This window comes from Cherax quadricarinatus, unplaced genomic scaffold, assembly GCF_038502225.1.
Source record: "Cherax quadricarinatus isolate ZL_2023a unplaced genomic scaffold, ASM3850222v1 Contig434, whole genome shotgun sequence".
Lineage (NCBI taxonomy): Eukaryota > Metazoa > Arthropoda > Malacostraca > Decapoda > Parastacidae > Cherax > Cherax quadricarinatus.
This window is the reverse complement of record NW_027195460.1, coordinates 129,939-150,325: the sequence shown is the minus strand read 5'-3', so window position 1 is coordinate 150,325 and position 20,387 is coordinate 129,939. Positions and strand designations below refer to the sequence as shown.

Here is a 20,387-nt window from a genome sequence, read left to right as displayed (position 1 = left end):
CTTGAAGACAACCAGGGGTCTTGGAGACAACCAGGGGTCTTGGAGACAGCCAGGGGTCTTGAAGACAACCAGAGGTCATGAAGACAACCAGGGGTCTTGAAGACAACCAGGGTCTTGAAGACAACCAGGGGTCTTGAAGACAACTAGAGATTTTGAAGACAACCAGGGGTCTTGAAGACAACCAGGGGTCTTGAAGACAGCCAGGGATCTTGAAGACAACCAGGGATCTTGAAGACAACCAGGTGTCTTGAAGACAACCAGGGGTCTTGAAGACAACCAGGGGTCTTGAAGACAACCAGGGGTCTTGAAGACAACCAGGGGTCTTGAAGACAGCCAGGGGTCTTGAAGACAGCCAGGGGTCTTGAAGACAGTCAGGGGTCTTGAAGACAACCAGGGATCTTGAAGACAACCAGGGGTCTTGAAGACAACCAGGGGTCTTGAAGACAGCCAGGGGTCTTGAAGACAGTCACGTCTTGAAGACAGCCAGGGGTCTTGAAGACAACCAGGGGTCTTGAAGACAGCAAGGGTTCTTCAAGACAACCAGGGGTCTTGAAGACAAGTAGGGATCTTGAAGACAACCAGGGGTCATGAAGACAACCAGGAGTCTTGAAGACAGCCAGGGGTCTTGAAGACAGTAAGGGGTTTTGAAGACAATCAGGGGTCTTGAAGACAGCCAGGGGTCTTGAAGACAGCTAGGGTTCTTCAAGACAACCAGGGGTCTTGAAGACAAGTAGGGATCTTGAAGACAACCAGGGGTCATGAAGACAACTTGGGGTCTTGAAGAGAACCAGGGGTCTTGAAGACAACCAGGGGTCTTGAAGAGAACCAGGGGTCTTGAAACAGCCAGAGGTCTTGAAGACAGTTAGGGGTCTTGAAGACAACCAGGGGTCTTGAAGACAACTAGGGGTCTTGTAGACAACCAAGGGTCTTGAAGACAAACAGGGGTCTTGAAGACAGCCAGGGATCTTGAAGACAACCAGGAGTCTTGAAGATAACTAGGGGTCTTGTAGACAACCAAGGGTCTTGAAGGCAAACAGGGGTCTTTTGAAGGCAACTAGGGGTCTTAAAGGTAACCAGGGGTCTTGAAGGCAACCTGGGGTCTTGAAGACAATCAGGGTTCTTGAAGACAGCCAGGGGTCCTGAAGACAACCAGCGGTCGTGAAGACAACCAGGGGTCTTGAAGACAACCAGGGGTCTTGAAGACAGCCAGGGGTCTTGAAGGCAACCAGGGGTCTTGAAGACAGCCAGGGGTCTTTAAGACAACCAAAGGTCATGAAGACAACCAGGGGTCTTGAAGACAGCCAGGGGTCTTGAAGGCAACCAGGGGTCTTGAAGACAGACAGGGATCTTGAAGACAACCAGGGGTCTATTGGTAATCCCCCTTACGTATAACCTTCATCACTTTAGGTGACTTGGACCTGACTAGCTTAGGTCAGTAGGTGACTTGGACCTGCCTAACATGGGCCAGTAGATGACTCGAACCTTCCTAGCATGGGCCATTAGGTAACTTGGGCCTGCCTACCATAGGCCAGTAGGTGACTTTGACGTGCCTGGCTTATTCCATTACGTGACCTGGACCTGCCTAGCATGGGCCAGTAGGTGACCTGGACCTGCCTAGCATGGTCCAGTAGGTGACCTGGACCTGCATAGCATGGTCCAGTATGTGACCTGGACCTGCCTAGCATGGTCCAGTAGGTGACCTGGACCTGCCTAGCATGGGCCAGTAGGTGACCTGGACCTGCCTAGCATAGGCCAGGAGGTGACCTGGACCTGCCTACCATGGGCCAGTAGGTGACCTGGACCTGCCTAGCATGGTCCAGTAGGTGACCTTAACCTGCATAGCATGGTCCAGTATGTGACCTGGACCTGCCTAGCATGGTCCAGTAGGTGACCCGGACCTGCCTAGCATGGTCCAGTAGGTGACCTGGACCTGCCTAGCATAGGCCAGTAGGTGACCTGGACCTGCCTAGCATAGGCCAGTAGGTGACCTGGACCTGCCTATCATGGTCCAGTAGGTGACCTGGACCTGCCTAACATGGTCCAGTAGGTGACCTGTACATGCCTAGCATGAGCCAGTAAGTGACCTGGACCTGCCTATCATGGGCCAGTAGGCCTGCTGCAGTGCTCATTCTTTATAATGTTGTTATATACTAAGAGATGTATATATCCCTCTCAGTGTATATGTATTCAGAGGTTTTTTATACATATTTATTAATTCATTATGGCAAAATATTCTTGGAAGTTAATATTCGCGTGGAGAACAACACAAGTCATCCTTGAAGCCTTTATTTTAGGTTATGGTAACATGAAGAGTATGGTACCATGGCAACACTGGTGATGCTGTGCTGCCATGTACAGTATGGTACCATCACAACACTGGTGATGCTATGGTACCATGCAGAGTATGGTACCATGCAGAGTATTAGCTAAGTTGGCCTTGTATTTAATGGTTCCTGTAGTGAGGTGATTAGTGCTGGTTTCTGAGGCTAATTGATCCTCTCTTCATCATTTCTTGATCCTCTCGTTACCCTGGAAAAGATCAATATTCATCATTAATACCCATCATGAAATGTATTAAGGAATGGGACAAGAGTAAGCCAGCACACACCTTGATTCACAAGAGTAAGCCAGCACACACCTTGATTCACAAGAGTAAGCCAGCACACACATTGATTCACAAGAGTAAGACAACACACACCTTGATTCACAAGAGTAAGCCAGCACACACCTTGATTCACAAGAGTAAGCCAGCACACACCTTGATTCACAAGAGTAAGCCAGCACACACCTTGATTCACAAGAGTAAGCCAGCACACACATTGATTCACAAGAGTAAGCCAGCACACACCTTGATTCACAAGAGTAAGCCAGCACACACCTTGATTCACAAGAGTAAGCCAGCACACACAATGATTCACAAGAGTAAGCCAGCACACACCTTGATTCACAAGAGTAAGCCAGCACACACATTGATTCACAAGAGTAAGCCAGCACACACATTGATTCACAAGAGTAAGCCAGCACACACCTTGATTCACAAGAGTAAGCCAGCACACACTTTGATTCACAAGAGTAAGCCAGCACACACCTTGATTCACAAGAGTAAGCCAGCACACACCTTGATTCACAAGAGTAAGCCAGCACACACCTTGATTCACAAGAGTAAGCCAGCACACACCTTGATTCACAAGAGTAAGCCAGCACACACTTTGATTCACAAGAGTAAGCCAGCACACACCTTGATTCACAAGAGTAAGCCAGCACACACCTTGATTCACAAGAGTAAGCCAGCACACACCTTGATTCACAAGAGTAAGCCAGCACACACATTGATTCACAAGAGTAAGCCAGCACACACCTTGATTCACAAGAGTAAGCCAGCACACACTTTGATTCACAAGAGTAAGCCAGCACACACCTTGATTCACAAGAGTAAGCCAGCACACACCTTGATTCACAAGAGTAAGCCAGCACACACCTTGATTCACAAGAGTAAGCCAGCACACACCTTGATTCACAAGAGTAAGCCAGCACACACCTTGATTCACAAGAGTAAGCCAGCACACACCTTGATTCACAAAAGTAAGCCAGCACACACCTTGATTCACAAGAGTAAGCCAGCACACACCTTGATTCACAAGAGTAAGCCAGCACACACCTTGATTCACAAAAGTAAGCCAGCACACACCTTGATTCACAAAGGTAAGCCAGCATACACCTTGATTCACAAAAGTAAGCCAGCACACACCTTGATTCACAAGAGTAAGCCAGCATGCACCTTGATTCACAAAGGTAAGCCAGCACACACCTTGATTCACAAAGGTAAGCCAGCATACACCTTGATTCACAAGAGTAAGCCAGCACACACCTTGATTCACAAGAGTAAGTCAGCACACACCTTGATTCACAAGAGTAAGCCAGCACACACCTTGATTCACAAAAGTAAGCCAGCATACACCTTGATTCACAAAGGTAAGCCAGCATACACCTTGATTCACAATAATAAGCCAGCATACACCTTGATTCACAAAGGTAAGACAGCATACACCTTGATTCACAAAAGTAAGCCAGCACACACCTTGATTCACAAGAGTAAGCCAGCATACACCTTGATTAACAAAAGTAAGCAGCACACACCTTGATTCACAAAGGTAAGCCAGCATACACCTTGATTCACAAAAGTAAGCCAGCACGCACCTTGATTCACAAGAGTAAGCCAGCACACACCTTGATTCACAAGAGTAAGCCAGCACACACCTTGATTCACAAGAGTAAGCCAGCACACACCTTGATTCACAAAAGTAAGCCAGAACACACCTTGATTCACAAAGGTAAGCCAGCATACACCTTGATTCACAATAATAACCCAGCATACACCTTGATTCACAAAAGTAAGCCAGCACGCACCTTGATTCACAATAGTAAGCAAGCACACACCTTGATTCACAATAGTAAGCCAGCACACACCTTGATTCACAAAAGTAAGCCAGCACGCACATTGATTCACAATAGTAAGCAAGCACACACCTTGATTCACAATAGTAAGCCAGCACACACCTTGATTCACAAAAGTAAGCCAGCACGCACCTCTATTCACAATAGTAACCCAGCACACACCTTGATTCCCAATAATAAGCCAGCACACACCTTGATTCACAATGATAAGCCAGCACACACCTTGATTCACAATAGTAAGCCAGCACACACCTTGATTCGCAATAATAAGCCAGCACACACATTGATTCACAATAGTAAGCCAGCACACACCTTGATTCAAAATAATAAGCCAGCACACACCTTGATTCACAATAATAAGCCAGCACACACGTTGATTCACAATAATAAGCCAGCAAACACCTTGATTCACAATAATAAGCCAACACACACCTTGATTCACAATAATAAGCCAGCAAACACCTTGATTCACAATAATAAGCCAGTACACACCTTGATTCACAATAATAAGCCAGCACACACCTTGACTCACAATAATAAGCCAGCACACACCTTGATTCACAATAATAAGCCAGCACACATCTTGATTCACAATAATAAGCCAGCACACACCTTGATTTACAATAATAAGCCAGCACACACCTTGATTCACAGTAGTAAGCCAGCACACACCTTGATTCACAATAGTAAGCCAGCATACACCTTGATTCAAAATATTAAGCCAGCACACACCTTGATTCACAAGAGTAAGCCAGCACACACATTGATTCACAAGAGTAAGCCAGCACACACATTGATTCACAAGAGTAAGCCAGCACACACCTTGATTCACAAGAGTAAGCCAGCACACACACACAAGAGTAAGCCAGCACACACCTTGATTCACAAGAGTAAGCCAGCACACACTTTGATTCACAAGAGTAAGCCAGCACACACCTTGATTCACAAGAGTAAGCCAGCACACACCTTGATTCACAATAATAAGCCAGCACGCACGTTGATTCACAATAATAAGCCAACACACACCTTGATTCACAATAATAAGCCAGCAAACACCTTGATTCACAATAATAAGCCAGTACACACCTTGATTCACAATAATAAGCCAGCACACACCTTGACTCACAATAATAAGCCAGCACACACCTTGATTCACAATAATAAGCCAGCACACATCTTGATTCACAATAATAAGCCAGCACACACCTTGATTTACAATAATAAGCCAGCACACACCTTGATTCACAGTAGTAAGCCAGCACACACCTTGATTCACAATAGTAAGCCAGCATACACCTTGATTCAAAATATTAAGCCAGCACACACCTTGATTCACAAGAGTAAGCCAGCACACACATTGATTCACAAGAGTAAGCCAGCACACACATTGATTCACAAGAGTAAGCCAGCACACACCTTGATTCACAAGAGTAAGCCAGCACACACAATGATTCACAATATTAAGCCAGCACACACCTTGATTCACAAGAGTAAGCCAGCACACACTTTGATTCACAAGAGTAAGCCAGCACACACCTTGATTCACAAGAGTAAGCCAGCACACACCTTGATTCACAAGAGTAAGCCAGCACACACCTTGATTCACAAGAGTAAGCCAGCACACACCTTGATTCACAAGAGTAAGCCAGCACACACCTTGATTCACAAGAGTAAGCCAGCACACACCTTGATTCACAAAAGTAAGCCAGAACACACCTTGATTCACAAAGGTAAGCCAGCATACACCTTGATTCACAATAATAAGCCAGCATACACCTTGATTCACAAAAGTAAGCCAGCACGCACCTTGATTCACAATAGTAAGCAAGCACACACCTTGATTCACAATAGTAAGCCAGCACACACCTTGATTCACAAAAGAAAGCCAGCACGCACCTTGATTCACAATAGTAAGCAAGCACACACCTTGATTCACAATAGTAAGCCAGCACACACCTTGATTCACAAAAGTAAGCCAGCACGCACCTTGATTCACAATAGTAACCCAGCACACACCTTGATTCCCAATAATAAGCCAGCACACACCTTGATTCACAATAATAAGCCAGCACACACCTTGATTCACAATAGTAAGCCAGCACACACCTTGATTCGCAATAATAAGCCAGCACACACCTTGATTCACAATAGTAAGCCAGCACACACCTTGATTCAAAATAATAAGCCAGCACACACCTTGATTCACAATAATAAGCCAGCACACACGTTGATTCACAATAATAAGCCAGCAAACACCTTGATTCACAATAATAAGCAAGCACACACCTTGATTCACAATAATAAGCCAGCAAACACCTTGATTCACAATAATAAGCCAGTACACACCTTGATTCACAATAATAAGCCAGCACACACCTTGACTCACAATAATAAGCCAGCACACACCTTGATTCACAATAATAAGCCAGCACACATCTTGATTCACAATAATAAGCCAGCACACACCTTGATTTACAATAATAAGCCAGCACACACCTTGATTCACAGTAGTAAGCCAGCACACACCTTGATTCACAATAGTAAGCCAGCATACACCTTGATTCAAAATATTAAGCCAGCACACACCTTGATTCACAAGAGTAAGCCAGCACACACATTGATTCACAAGAGTAAGCCAGCACACACATTGATTCACAAGAGTAAGCCAGCACACACCTTGATTCACAAGAGTAAGCCAGCACACACATTGATTCACAAGAGTAAGCCAGCACACACAATGATTCACAAGAGTAAGCCAGCACACACCTTGATTCACAAGAGTAAGCCAGCACACACCTTGATTCACAAGAGTAAGCCAGCACACACCTTGATTCACAAGAGTAAGCCAGCACACACCTTGATTCACAAGAGTAAGCCAGCACACACCTTGATTCACAAGAGTAAGCCAGCACACACCTTGATTCACAAGAGTAAGCCAGCACACACCTTGATTCACAAGAGTAAGCCAGCACACACCTTGATTCACAAGAGTAAGCCAGCACACACCTTGATTCACAAGAGTAAGCCAGCACACACCTTGATTCACAAAGGTAAGCCAGCATACGCCTTGATTCACAAAAGTAAGCCAGCACACACCTTGATTCACAAGAGTAAGCCAGCATACACCTTGATTCACAAAAGTAAGCCAGCACACACCTTGATTCACAAAGGTAAGCCAGCATACACCTTGATTCACAAAAGTAAGCCAGCACGCACCTTGATTCACAAGAGTAAGCCAGCACACACCTAGATTCACAAGAGTAAGCCAGCACACACCTTGATTCACAAGAGGAAGCCAGCACACACCTTGATTCACAAAAGTAAGCCAGCACACACCTTGATTCACAAAGGTAAGCCAGCATACACCTTGATTCACAATAATAAGCCAGCATACACCTTGATTCACAAAAGTAAGCCAGCACGCACCTTGATTCACAATAGTAAGCAAGCACACACCTTGATTCACAATAGTAAGCCAGCACACACCTTGATTCACAAACGTAAGCCAGCACGCACCTTGATTCACAAAAGTAAGCCAGCACGCACCTTCATTCACAATAGTAAGCAAGCACACACCTTGATTCACAATAGTAAGCCAACATACACCTTGATTCACCATAGTAAGCCAGCACACATCTTGATTCACAACAGTAAGCCAGCACCCACCTTGATTCACCATAGTAAGCCAGCACACATCTTGATTCACTATAATAAGCCAGCACACACCTTGATTCACAATAATAAGCCAGCACACACCTTGATTCACAATAGTAAGCCAGCACACACCTTGATTCCCAATAATAAGCCAGCACACACATTGATTCACAATAATAAGCCAGCACACACCATGATTCACAATAGTAAGCCAGCACACACCTTGATTCGCAATAATAAGCCAGCACACACCTTGATTCACAATAGTAAGCCAGCACACACCTTGATTCACAATAATAAGCCAGCACACACCTTGATTCACAATAATAAGCCAGCACACACGTTGATTCACAATAATAAGCCAGCAAACACCTTGATTCACAATAATAAGCCAGCACACACCTTGATTCACAATAATAAGCCAGCAAACACCTTGATTCACAATAATAAGCCAGTACACACCTTGATTCACAATAATAAGCCAGCACACACCTTGACTCACAATAGTAAGCCAGCACACACCTTGATTCACAATAATAAGCCAGCACACATCTTGATTCACAATAATAAGATAGCACACACCTTGATTTACAATAATAAGCCAGAACACTTTGATTTACAGTAGTAAGCCAGCACACACCTTGATTCACAATAGTAAGCCAGCATGCTCCTTGATTCAAAATATTAAGCCAGCACACACCTTGATTCACAATAATAAGCCAGCACACACCATGATTTACAATAATAAGCCAGCACACACCTTGATTCACAATAGTAAGCCAGCATATACCTTGATTCAAAATATTAAGAAAGCACACACCTTGATTCACAATAATAAGCCAGCACACACCATGATTTACAATAATAAGCCAGCACACACCTTGATTCACAATAATAAGCCAGCACACACCTTGATTCACAATAGTAAGCCAGCACACACCTTGATTCACAATAGTAAGCCAGCACACACCTTGATTCAAAATATTAAGCCAGCTTACACCTTGTTTCACAATAATAAGCCAGCACACACCTTGATTCACAATAATTAGCCAGCACACACATTGATTTACAATAATAAGCCAGCACACACCTTGATTCACAGTAGTAAGCCAGCACACACCTTGATTCACAACAGTAAGCCAGCACACACCTTGATTCACAACAGTAAGCCAGCACACACCTTGATTCACAACAGTAAGCCAGCACACACCTTAATTCACTATAATAAGCCAGGACACACATTGATTCTCTATAATAAGCCAGCACACACCTTGATTCACAATAGTAAGCCAGCACACACCTTGATTCACAATAATAAGCCAGCACACACCTTGATTCACAATAATAAGCCAGCATACACCTTGATTCACAATAGCAAGCCGGCATACACCTTGATTCACAATAATCAGCCAGCACACACCTTGATTCACAATAATAAGCCAGCACACTCCTTGATTCACAATAGTAAGCCAGCACACACCTTGATTCACAATAAGCCAACACACACCTTGATTCACAATAATAAGCCAGCACGCACGTTGACTCACAATAATAAGCCAACACACACCTTGATTCACAATAATAAGCCAGCACACACCTTGATTCACAATAATAAGCCAGCACACACCTTGATTCACAATAATAAGCCAGCACACACCTTGATTCACAATAATAAGCCAGCACACACCTTGATTCACAATAATAAGCCAGCACACACCTTGATTCCCAAAAATAAGCCAGCACATACCTTGATTCACAATAATAAGCCAGCACACACGTTGATTCACAATAATAAGCCAACACACACCTTGATTCACAATAATAAGCCAGCACACACCTTGATTCACAATAATAAGCCAAGACACACCTTGATTCACAATAATAAGCCAGCACACACCTTGATTCACAATAATAAGACAGCATACACCTTGATTCACAATAGGAAGCCGGCATACAACTTGATTCACAATAATAAGCCAGCACACACCTTGATTCACAATAATAAGCCAACACACACCTTGATTCACAATAATAAGCCAGCACACACCTTGATTCACAATAATAAGCCAGCATACACCTTGATTCACAATAGGAAGCCGGCATACAACTTTATTCACAATAATAAGCCAGCACACACCTTGATTCACAATAATAAGCCAGCACACACCTTGATTCACAATAGTAAGCCAGCACACACCTTGATTCACAATAGTAAGCCAGCACACACCTTGATTCACAATAGTAAGCCAGCACACACCTTGATTCACAATAGTAAGCCAGCACACACCTTGATTCACAATAGTAAACCAGCACACACCTTGATTCACGATAATAAGCCAGCATTCACCTTGATTCACAATAATAAGCCAGCACACACCTTGATTCACAATAATAAGCCAGCACACACCTTGATTCACAATAATAAACCAGCAGACACCTTGATTCACAATAATAAGCCAGCACACACCTTGATTCACAATAATAAGCCAGCACACACCTTGATTCACAATAATAAACCAGCACACACCTTGATTCACAATAATAAGCCAGCACACACCTTGATTCACAATAATAAGCCAGCACACACCTTGATTCACAATGATAAGCCAGCATACACCTTGATTCACAATGATAAGCCAGCACACACCTTGATTCACAATGATAAGCCAGCACACACCTTGATTCACAATGATAAGCCAGCACACACCTTGATTCACAATAATAAGCCAGCACACACGTTGATTCACAATAATAAGCCAACACACACCTTGATTTACAATAATAAGCCAGCACACATCTTGATTCACAATAATTAGCCAGCACACGCCTTGATTCACTATAATAAACCATACACACCTTGATTTACAATAATAAACCAGTACATACCTTGATTCACAATAATAAACCAGTACACATCTTGATTCAGAATAATAAACCAGTACACACCTTGATTCACTATAATAAACCAGTACACACCTTGATTCACAATAATAAACCAGTACACACCTTGATTCACAATAATAAACCAGTACACACCTTGATTCACAATAATAAACCAGCACACACCTTGATTCACAATAATAAACCAGTACACACCTTGATTCACAATAGCAAACCAGCGCACACCTTGATTCACGATAATAAACCAGTACACACCTTGATTCACAACAACAAACCAGCACACACCTTGATTCACAATAATAAACCAGTACACACCTTGATTCACTATAATAAACCAGTACACACCTTGATTCACAATAGTAAGCCAGCACACACCTTGATTCACAATAGTAAGCCAGCACACACCTTGATTCACAATAATAAGCCAGCACACAGGTTGATTCACAATAATAAGCCAACACACACCTTGATTCACAATAATAAGCCAGCACACATCTTGATTCACAATAATAAGCCAGCACACACGTTGATTCACAATAATAAGCCAGCACACACCTTGATTCACAATAATAAGCCAGCACACACCTTGATTCACAATGATAATCCAGCACACACCTTGATTCACAATGATAAGCCAGCACACACCTTGATTCACAATAATAAGCCAGCACACACGTTGATTCACAATAATAAGCCAACACACACCTTGATTCACAATAATAAGCCAACACACACCTTGATTCACAATAATAAGCCAGCACACACCTTGATTCACAATAATAAGCCTGCACACATCTTGATTCACAATAATAAGCCAGCACACACCTTGATTCACAATGATAAGCCAGCACACACCTTGATTCACAATAATAAGCCAGCACACACCTTGATTCACAATAATAAACCAGTACACACCTTGATTCACAATAATAAACCAGTACACACCTTGATTCACAATAATAAACCAGCACACACCGTGATTCACAATAATAAACCAGTACACACCTTGATTCACAATAACAAACCAGCGCACACCTTGATTCACAATAATAAACCAGTACACACCTTGATTCACAACAACAAACCAGCACACACCTTGATTCACAATAATAAACCAGTACACACCTTGATTCACTATAATAAACCAGTACACACCTTGATTCACAATAGTAAGCCAGCACACACCTTGATTCACAATAGTAAGCCAGCACACACCTTGATTCACTATAATAAGCCAGCACACACCTTGATTCACAATAGTAAGCCAGCACACACCTTGATTCACAATTATAAGCCAGCAAACACCTTGATTCACAATAGTAAGCCAGCAAACACCTTAATTCACAATAATAAGCCAGCACACACCTTGATTCACTATAATAAGCCAGCACACACCTTGATTCACTATAATAAACCAGTACACACCTTGATTCACAATAATAAACCAGTGCGCACCTTGATTCACAATAATAAACCAGTACACACCTTGATTCACAATAATAAACCAGTACACACCTTGATTCACAATAATAAACCAGTACACACCTTGATTCAGAATAACAAACAGTACACACCCTGATTCACAATAATAAACCAGTGCACACCTTGATTCACAATAATAAACCAGTACACACCTTGATTCACAATAATAAACCAGTACACCCCTTGATTCACAATAATAAACCAGTACACACCTTGATTCACAATAATAAACAGTACACACCTTGATTCACAATAATAAACCAGCACACACCTTGATTCACAATAATAAACCAGCACACACCTTGATTCACAATAATAAACCAGCACACACCTTGATTCACAATAATAAACCAGTACACACCTTGATTCACAATAATAAACCAGTACACACCTTGATTCACAATAATAAACCAGCACACACCTTGATTCACAATAATAAACCAGCACACACCTTGATTCACAATAATAAACCAGTACACACCTTGATTCATAATAATAAACCAGTACGCACCTTGATTCACAATAGTAAACCAGCACACACCTTGATTCACAATAATAAACCAGCACACACCTTGATTCACAATAATAAACCAGCACACATCTTCATTCACAATAATAAACCAGCACACACCTTGATTCACAATAATAAACCAGTACACACCTTGATTCACAATAATAAACCAGTACACACCTTGATTCACAATAATAAACCAGCACACACCTTGATTCACAATAGTAAACCAGCACACACCTTGATTCACAATAATAAACCAGCACACATCTTGATTCACAATAATAAACCAGCACACACCTTGATTCACAATAATAAACCAGCACACACCTTGATTCACAATAATAAACTAGCACACACCTTGATTCACAATAATAAACCAGTACACACTTTGATTCACAATAATAAACCAGCACACACCTTGATTCACAATAATAAACCAGTACGCACCTTGATTCACAATAATAAGCCAACACACACCTTGATTCACAATAATAAACCAGTACACACCTTGATTCACAATAATAAACCAGGACACACTTTGATTCACAATAATAAACCAGTACACACCTTGATTCACAATAATAAACCAGTACATACCTTGATTCACAATAATAAACCAGTACACTCCTTGATTCACAATAATAAACCAGTACACACCTTGATTCACAATAATAAACCAGTACACACCTTGATTCACAATAATAAACCAGTACACACCTTGATTCACAATAATAAACCAGTACACATCTTAATTCACAATAATAAACCAGTACACACCTTGATTCACAATAATAAACCAGTACACTCCTTGATTCACAATAATAAACCAGTACACACCTTATAATAATGTTTCACTCCGTTATGATTCATTATCAACTAACGACTGAACAATATATTTAATGTGGAGAAAGTCAGAAGACAGGTCAGGTGAAGAGCTGAGGACAGAAAACAGGTCAGGTGAAGACTTGAAGTCAGAAGACAGGTCAGGTGAAGAGATGAGGTTAGAAAAGTGGTCAGGTCGTGAAAGAGCTAGACAGCAGGTCATGTCTTCACCTGACCTCACTTGTGGTGGTTTACTCTCTGTTTTTCTCTCTCTGTCGTGACTTAATAATGGCCCAGGATGGACCGAAACATCGTGTAATTCTCTCTGTCCTAAATGCAGTTGTCGTGTAAAATGTGGTCGTGACAGTACCGTGACGTGATACTAACAGTAATATGGGTTAGCTATTGCTGGAGCAAATTGGAAAGGTTGTCGTTGGCTGTCCTGGAAACGGTCGTGGCCCTGATTACGATTAAAGTGGTTTCTTCTGTGTCCGAAGGCGTGATTTCCTGATTGTCTCAAGAAATGCTGTGGAGCAGCCAGTGTCAGCTGCAGACACAGCATCAGCAGCAGCATTATCAGCAGCTGTAGGGGGAGACGAGGTGATGTTATGAGCACTGACTCCAACATTATCACTTTCCTTACACAGATGCAGCGTCTGTCTCACATATATTAACGTGTGATAAACACTAATTTTGTTTATGCTGCTAATTAATAAATCTTGTAACAGCAGTTAGCAGTGAAATGTGAATGTTTTTAATACATAACTTACCGTGTGTTTCATGGTGGAGCAGCGGCTGGTGTTGTGTGTGGCTGGTGTTGTGTGTGGCTGGTGTTGTGTGTGGCTGGTGTTGTGTGTGGCTGGTGAGTGAGGGAGTCAACTTGGTGCAACAGATCCTGGTCAACCAGAGTCCTGTGTGGCAAACAATAAATAAATCACTCAACATAACAACTATGGTTAAAGTCTGTCAATTACAAGAAGGTTGACAGACTCTCGTGTAGTTGATAGACTTTTACACTACTGAAGAATGCTTTATTTCATAGATAAAGGGTTTCAAGCAGTTCTAAGTCTATATACTCTGAGTGTGAACACTGTAGTACATGATACTTCAACTAGTAGTAGTAGTAGTAGTATAATAGTAGCAGTAATGTTGATGATATATCAGGACAACGTCCATGAGTCCCGTGACATGAGTCTGCATCATTATGACTCGTAACTGGTAAATCACCTGCTGGTTACCCCACCTGACTTACACCTCACATGCAAAACAACAACAACAAATAAACACATATTTCACAACCTGGCAGTGTACTAACATGTTATACTCAAACATAAACGCTTTCTTTGGTTGATTTTTCAGATTTCAATCCTGTCTGCGACACGAGGGTTGGTACTATACAAATACCTCACACATAGGAGAATATAGCTTATACCGATGTTTTGGTCCGTCTCGGACCATTAGCTAGGGTGCTAGTTAATGGTCCAAGTCGGACCGAAACGTCATCAAAAGTTCCATTCAACTATGTGGTGGTTATCTGTCCCGATACCGTCACGGTGTTATTGTACATTAATCTTAAAGGCAATAAGGCTGCTTGTTGCCTTTAAATCCAGGATACTTGAACCCTTAAATATGCGTATCAAGTTAAATTCTTACATATATACTGACGTATACCCGGCCAAGAGCTTTCCTTAATGTATACCCATCAGTAGTGTATACACATACGTATTATTATAAGCATTTACCTCTGGCGCCACCAATGCATCTGAGAGGCGAGACTTGCCCAAGTGTTTGATACGAGGACTCTGTTATATATAAAATGGTTATAATCATATCCATAATATTTAAAGGGGTGGAGGGGTGAGCCAGTGGAAGGCCTCAGTCAGATGACCAGAAGCTCCAGCTGTGGGTTATCATATGACTAAGACCCGCGTCAGGAAACACTTGTCATGTGTCCTGACGAACCTAACCTAATTGACTCTATGTTGCGTTAGTATATCTCGTTTTAAACAGATGCATGAAGCAGTCTAGAGTGAGTCCTGACTTGATAAAACTCTGTCTAGAGTGAAACATGGTTTGATAAAGCTCTGTCTAGAGTGAAACATGGTTTGATAAAGCTCTGTCTAGAGTGAAACATGGTTTGATAAAGCTCTGTCTAGAGTGAAACATGGTTTGATAAAGCTCTGTCTAGAGTGAAACATGGTTTGATAAAGCTCTGTTTAGAGTGAAACATGCTTTGATAAAGCTCTGTCTAGAGTGAAACATGCTTTGATAAAGCCCTGTCTAGAGTGAAACATGCTTTGATAAAGCTCTGTCTAGAGTGAAACATTATTTGATAAAGCTCTGTCTAGAGTGAAACATGGTTTGATAAAGCTCTGTTTAGAGTGAAACATGGTTTGATAGAGCTCTGTCAAGAGTGAAACATGCTTTGATAAAGCTCTGTCTAGAGTGAAACATGCTTTGATAAAGCTCTGTCTAGAGTGAAACATGGTTTGATAAAGCTCTGTCTGGAGTGAAACATGCTTTGATAAAGCTCTGTCTAGAGTGAAACCTGGCTTGATAAAGCTCTGTTTGGAGAGAAAATATGTCACTTGTAAATAAAGTTTAGGTTATGTACGTAGTGTTACCACCAGACAATGAATTCCTCTAGAGTTTCTGTTACCAGACAAACTTATCAGGACAAAAATTCCTTACTCTCACCGTTGCAAGTTCCTGCAACAGACATTGTCAAGTTAACTTGCAAAAGTTTGTTTCAGAGTAAAAAATTTGCAACACTGTGTTGGCTAGACGTCATCGTTACAGTACGTATCAATGCACTGACTGAGCCCCCACTCAAACATCTGAACTAGTGCAGGTGTTACCCAACAAGTGCACGCAGTGTACCGTGGATACACGTTATTCAGACACAAAGCAAGACTCATATTTGGGAGCCTCACACTCTGAAAGAGACACCCGTGTCACCAAGCAGCAGGTACCAGAGTGGTGGTGGTAGCAGCAGGTGCCTGAGTGGTGGTAGCAGCAGGTACCTGAGTGGTGGTAGTGGTAGCAGCAGCCGACGACAACCTGGTGACACAGGAGCGTGAGTGAGGCTGTTGTGGACCGGTGCTTGAGTCAGGTAAACTGACTCTGTGGGTACGGGAAGCGAGGAAGAACCAGGGAAGCAAGGACAAGGTATTGACTAAGATGTTGCAACCACCATTAACCAATCATTAGTGGCACCTCCCTCAGGTTCTCTCACACATACCCAGCACGAACGAAACCTTACCACACCAGGGAGGAGGAAGGGATTGGAACATGATCACAAACTACAATGGAATGGACAAAATAGTCACTGGTAGACTATTTACAAAAAGAAAACAAGAACGGTATCGAGAGAACACAAAAGAAAACTAAACACACATATGACTCCTAATTACCTTAGGAAGTAAATGTTCAGAGGCAGGACACATGAGAACTGGAACACACTAGGGCCACACAGATGAGAACTGGAACACGCTAGGGCCACACAGATGAGAACTGGAACACACTAGGGCCACACAGATGAGAACTGGAACACGCTAGGGCCACACAGATGAGAACTGGAACACACTAGGGCCACACAGATGAGAAATGGAACACACTAGGGCCACACAGATGAGAAATGGAACACACTAGGGCCACACAGATGAGAAATGGAGCACACTAGGGCCACACAGTATAGCCTCCGGTTATAACACAGGCTCAGGAAAGGCAAATGATTTCATAAAAACCTCTTGGAATTCTATGATTTAGTTACGGAGGCGAGACAAGAATAGCTGGGTGGGGAGAACACATCCTCCTCGAATACAGAAAATAAGTTCGATATTGTACCCCACCAGAGATTAGCCAAGACAGAAGAAAAAGGACCAATACCGTGACTGGAACGACTGATTTGTGTATTACTCAGAAACTGCATAAACATCCAGGAATAAAGGTGATAGATAGAATTAACCAAGGATCACCTACAAGGTGAGCAGAGAGAGTAACAATTAGGGAGGAAGAGTGAGAATGGACGAGAGTAACGAGTGGGGTGCCACAAGGTTCAATACTGGTTCCTATTCTCTCTTGTTTACACAAACGATTTAACTGACGGAATAGAACCATGTTTGTCTATACTGATGATGTGAAGCTGATGATGAGAAAGATAAGTACACTGGAGAGGGTAACATACTCACGGGTATAATAGAATAAAGGACTGGTCGAATAATGCCTCTTAGAATTCAACCGAATGCATTCAAGGTGATAATGACGGGAAAAGGAGACCAGAGATGGAGTACAACCTAGAGGGTCAAGAAACTGAAAAACAACAGGAAAAGAAAAGGACGTTAGGATCACAATTCCAGACAACTGTCACCAACTTTATTCACATGTGTGTTCCACTGAAGACACTGTGTGTTCCAGTGAAGACACTGTGTGTTCCAGTGAAGACACTGTGTGTTCCAGTGAAGACACTGTGTGTTCCAGTGAAGACACTGTGTGTTCCAGTGAAGACACTGTGTGTTCCAGTGAAGACACTGTGTGTTCCACTGAAGACACTGTGTGTTCCAGTGAAGACACTGTGTGTTCCACTGAAGACACTGTGTGTTCCACTGAAGACACTGTGTGTTCCACTGAAGACACTGTGTGTTCCACTGAAGACACTGTGTGTTCCAGTGAAGACACTGTGTGTTCCAGTGAAGACACTGTGTGTTCCACTGAAGACACTGTGTGTTCCACTGAAGACACTGTGTGTTCCACTGAAGACACTGTGTGTCCAGGTGAAGACACAGTGTCTAGGTGAAGACATCGTGTGTCTAGGTGAAGACACAGAGTGTCTAGGTGAAGACATCTAGGTGAAGACATCGTGTGTCTAGGTGAAGACACAGAGTGTCTAGGTGAAGACAGAGTGTCTAGGTGAAGACAGAGTGTCTAGGTGAAGACACAGTGTCTAGGTGAAGACACAGAGTGTCTAGGTGAAGACATCGTGTGTCTAGGTGAAGACACAGAGTGTCTAGGTGAAGACATCGTGTGTCTAGGTGAAGACACAGAGTGTCTAGGTGAAGACAGAGTGTCTAGGTGAAGACAGAGTGTCTAGGTGAAGACACAGTGTCTAGGTGAAGACACAGTGTCTAGGTGAAGACATCGTGTGTCTAGGTGAAGACACAGAGTGTCTAGGTGAAGACAGAGTGTCTAGGTGAAGACAGAGTGTCTAGGTGAAGACACAGTGTCTAGGTGAAGACACAGAGTGTCTAGGTGAAGACATCGTGTGTCTAGGTGAAGACACAGAGTGTCTAGGTGAAGACAGAGTGTCTAGGTGAAGACAGAGTGTCTAGGTGAAGACAGAGTGTCTAGGTGAAGACACAGAGTGTCTAGGTGAAGACAGAGTGTCTAGGTGAAGACACAGAGTGTCTAGGTGAAGACATCGTGTGTCTAGGTGAAGACACAGAGTGTCTAGGTGAAGACAGAGTGTCTAGGTGAAGACAGAGTGTCTAGGTGAAGACACAGTGTCTAGGTGAAGACACAGAGTGTCTAGGTGAAGACAGAGTGTCTAGGTGAAGACACAGAGTGTCTAGGTGAAGACACAGAGTGTCTAGGTGAAGACACAGTGTCTAGGTGAAGACACAGAGTGTCTAGGTGAAGACATCGTGTGTCTAGGTGAAGACACAGAGTGTCTAGGTGAAGACAGAGTGTCTAGGTGAAGACACAGAGTGTCTAGGTGAAGACATCGTGTGTCTAGGTGAAGACACAGAGTGTCTAGGTGAAGACACAGAGTGTCTAGGTGAAGACAGAGTGTCTAGGTGAAGACACAGTGTCTAGGTGAAGACACAGAGTGTCTAGGTGAAGACACAGAGTGTCTAGGTGAAGACAGAGTGTCTAGGTGAAGACAGAGTGTCTAGGTGAAGACACAGTGTCTAGGTGAAGACACAGAGTGTCTAGGTGAAGACAGAGTGTCTAGGTGAAGACACAGAGTGTCTAGGTGAAGACACAGAGTGTCTAGGTGAAGACACAGTGTCTAGGTGAAGACACAGAGTGTCTAGGTGAAGACATCGTGTGTCTAGGTGAAGACACAGAGTGTCTAGGTGAAGACACAGTGTCTAGGTGAAGACACAGTGTCTAGGTGAAGACACAGTGTCTAGGTGAAGACACAGTGTCTAGGTGAAGACACAGAGTGTCTAGGTGAAGACACAGAGTGTCTAGGTGAAGACACAGTGTCTAGGTGAAGACAGAGTGTCTAGGTGAAGACACAGTGTCTAGGTGAAGACATCGTGTGTCTAGGTGAAGACACAGTGTCTAGGTGAAGACACAGTGTCTAGGTGAAGACATCGTGTGTCTAGGTGAAGACACAGTGTCTAGGTGAAGACACAGTGTCTAGGTGAAGACAGAGTGTCTAGGTGAAGACACAGTGTCTAGGTGAAGACACAGAGTGTCTAGGTGAAGACACAGAGTGTCTAGGTGAAGACACAGTGTCTAGGTGAAGACACAGTGTCTAGGTGAAGACAGAGTGTCTAGGTGAAGACACAGTGTCTAGGTGAAGACACAGTGTCTAGGTGAAGACACAGAGTGT

The 20,387-nt window shown here is 43.0% G+C and overlaps 1 long non-coding RNA gene across 1 annotated transcript; it reads right to left on the bottom strand.

Annotated features, from left to right (window-relative positions):
- Window positions 1-2,273: 2,273 nt before the first annotated feature.
- On the bottom strand, window positions 2,274-17,010 carry LOC138851371 (uncharacterized). Its single transcript, XR_011391182.1, has 4 exons — window positions 16,852-17,010; window positions 14,599-14,739; window positions 14,216-14,411; window positions 2,274-2,529 (listed from the first exon to the last, which is right to left on the bottom strand). It is a non-coding gene; the product is annotated as an uncharacterized lncRNA (long non-coding RNA).
- Between the last annotated feature and the right edge of the window lie 3,377 nt (window positions 17,011-20,387).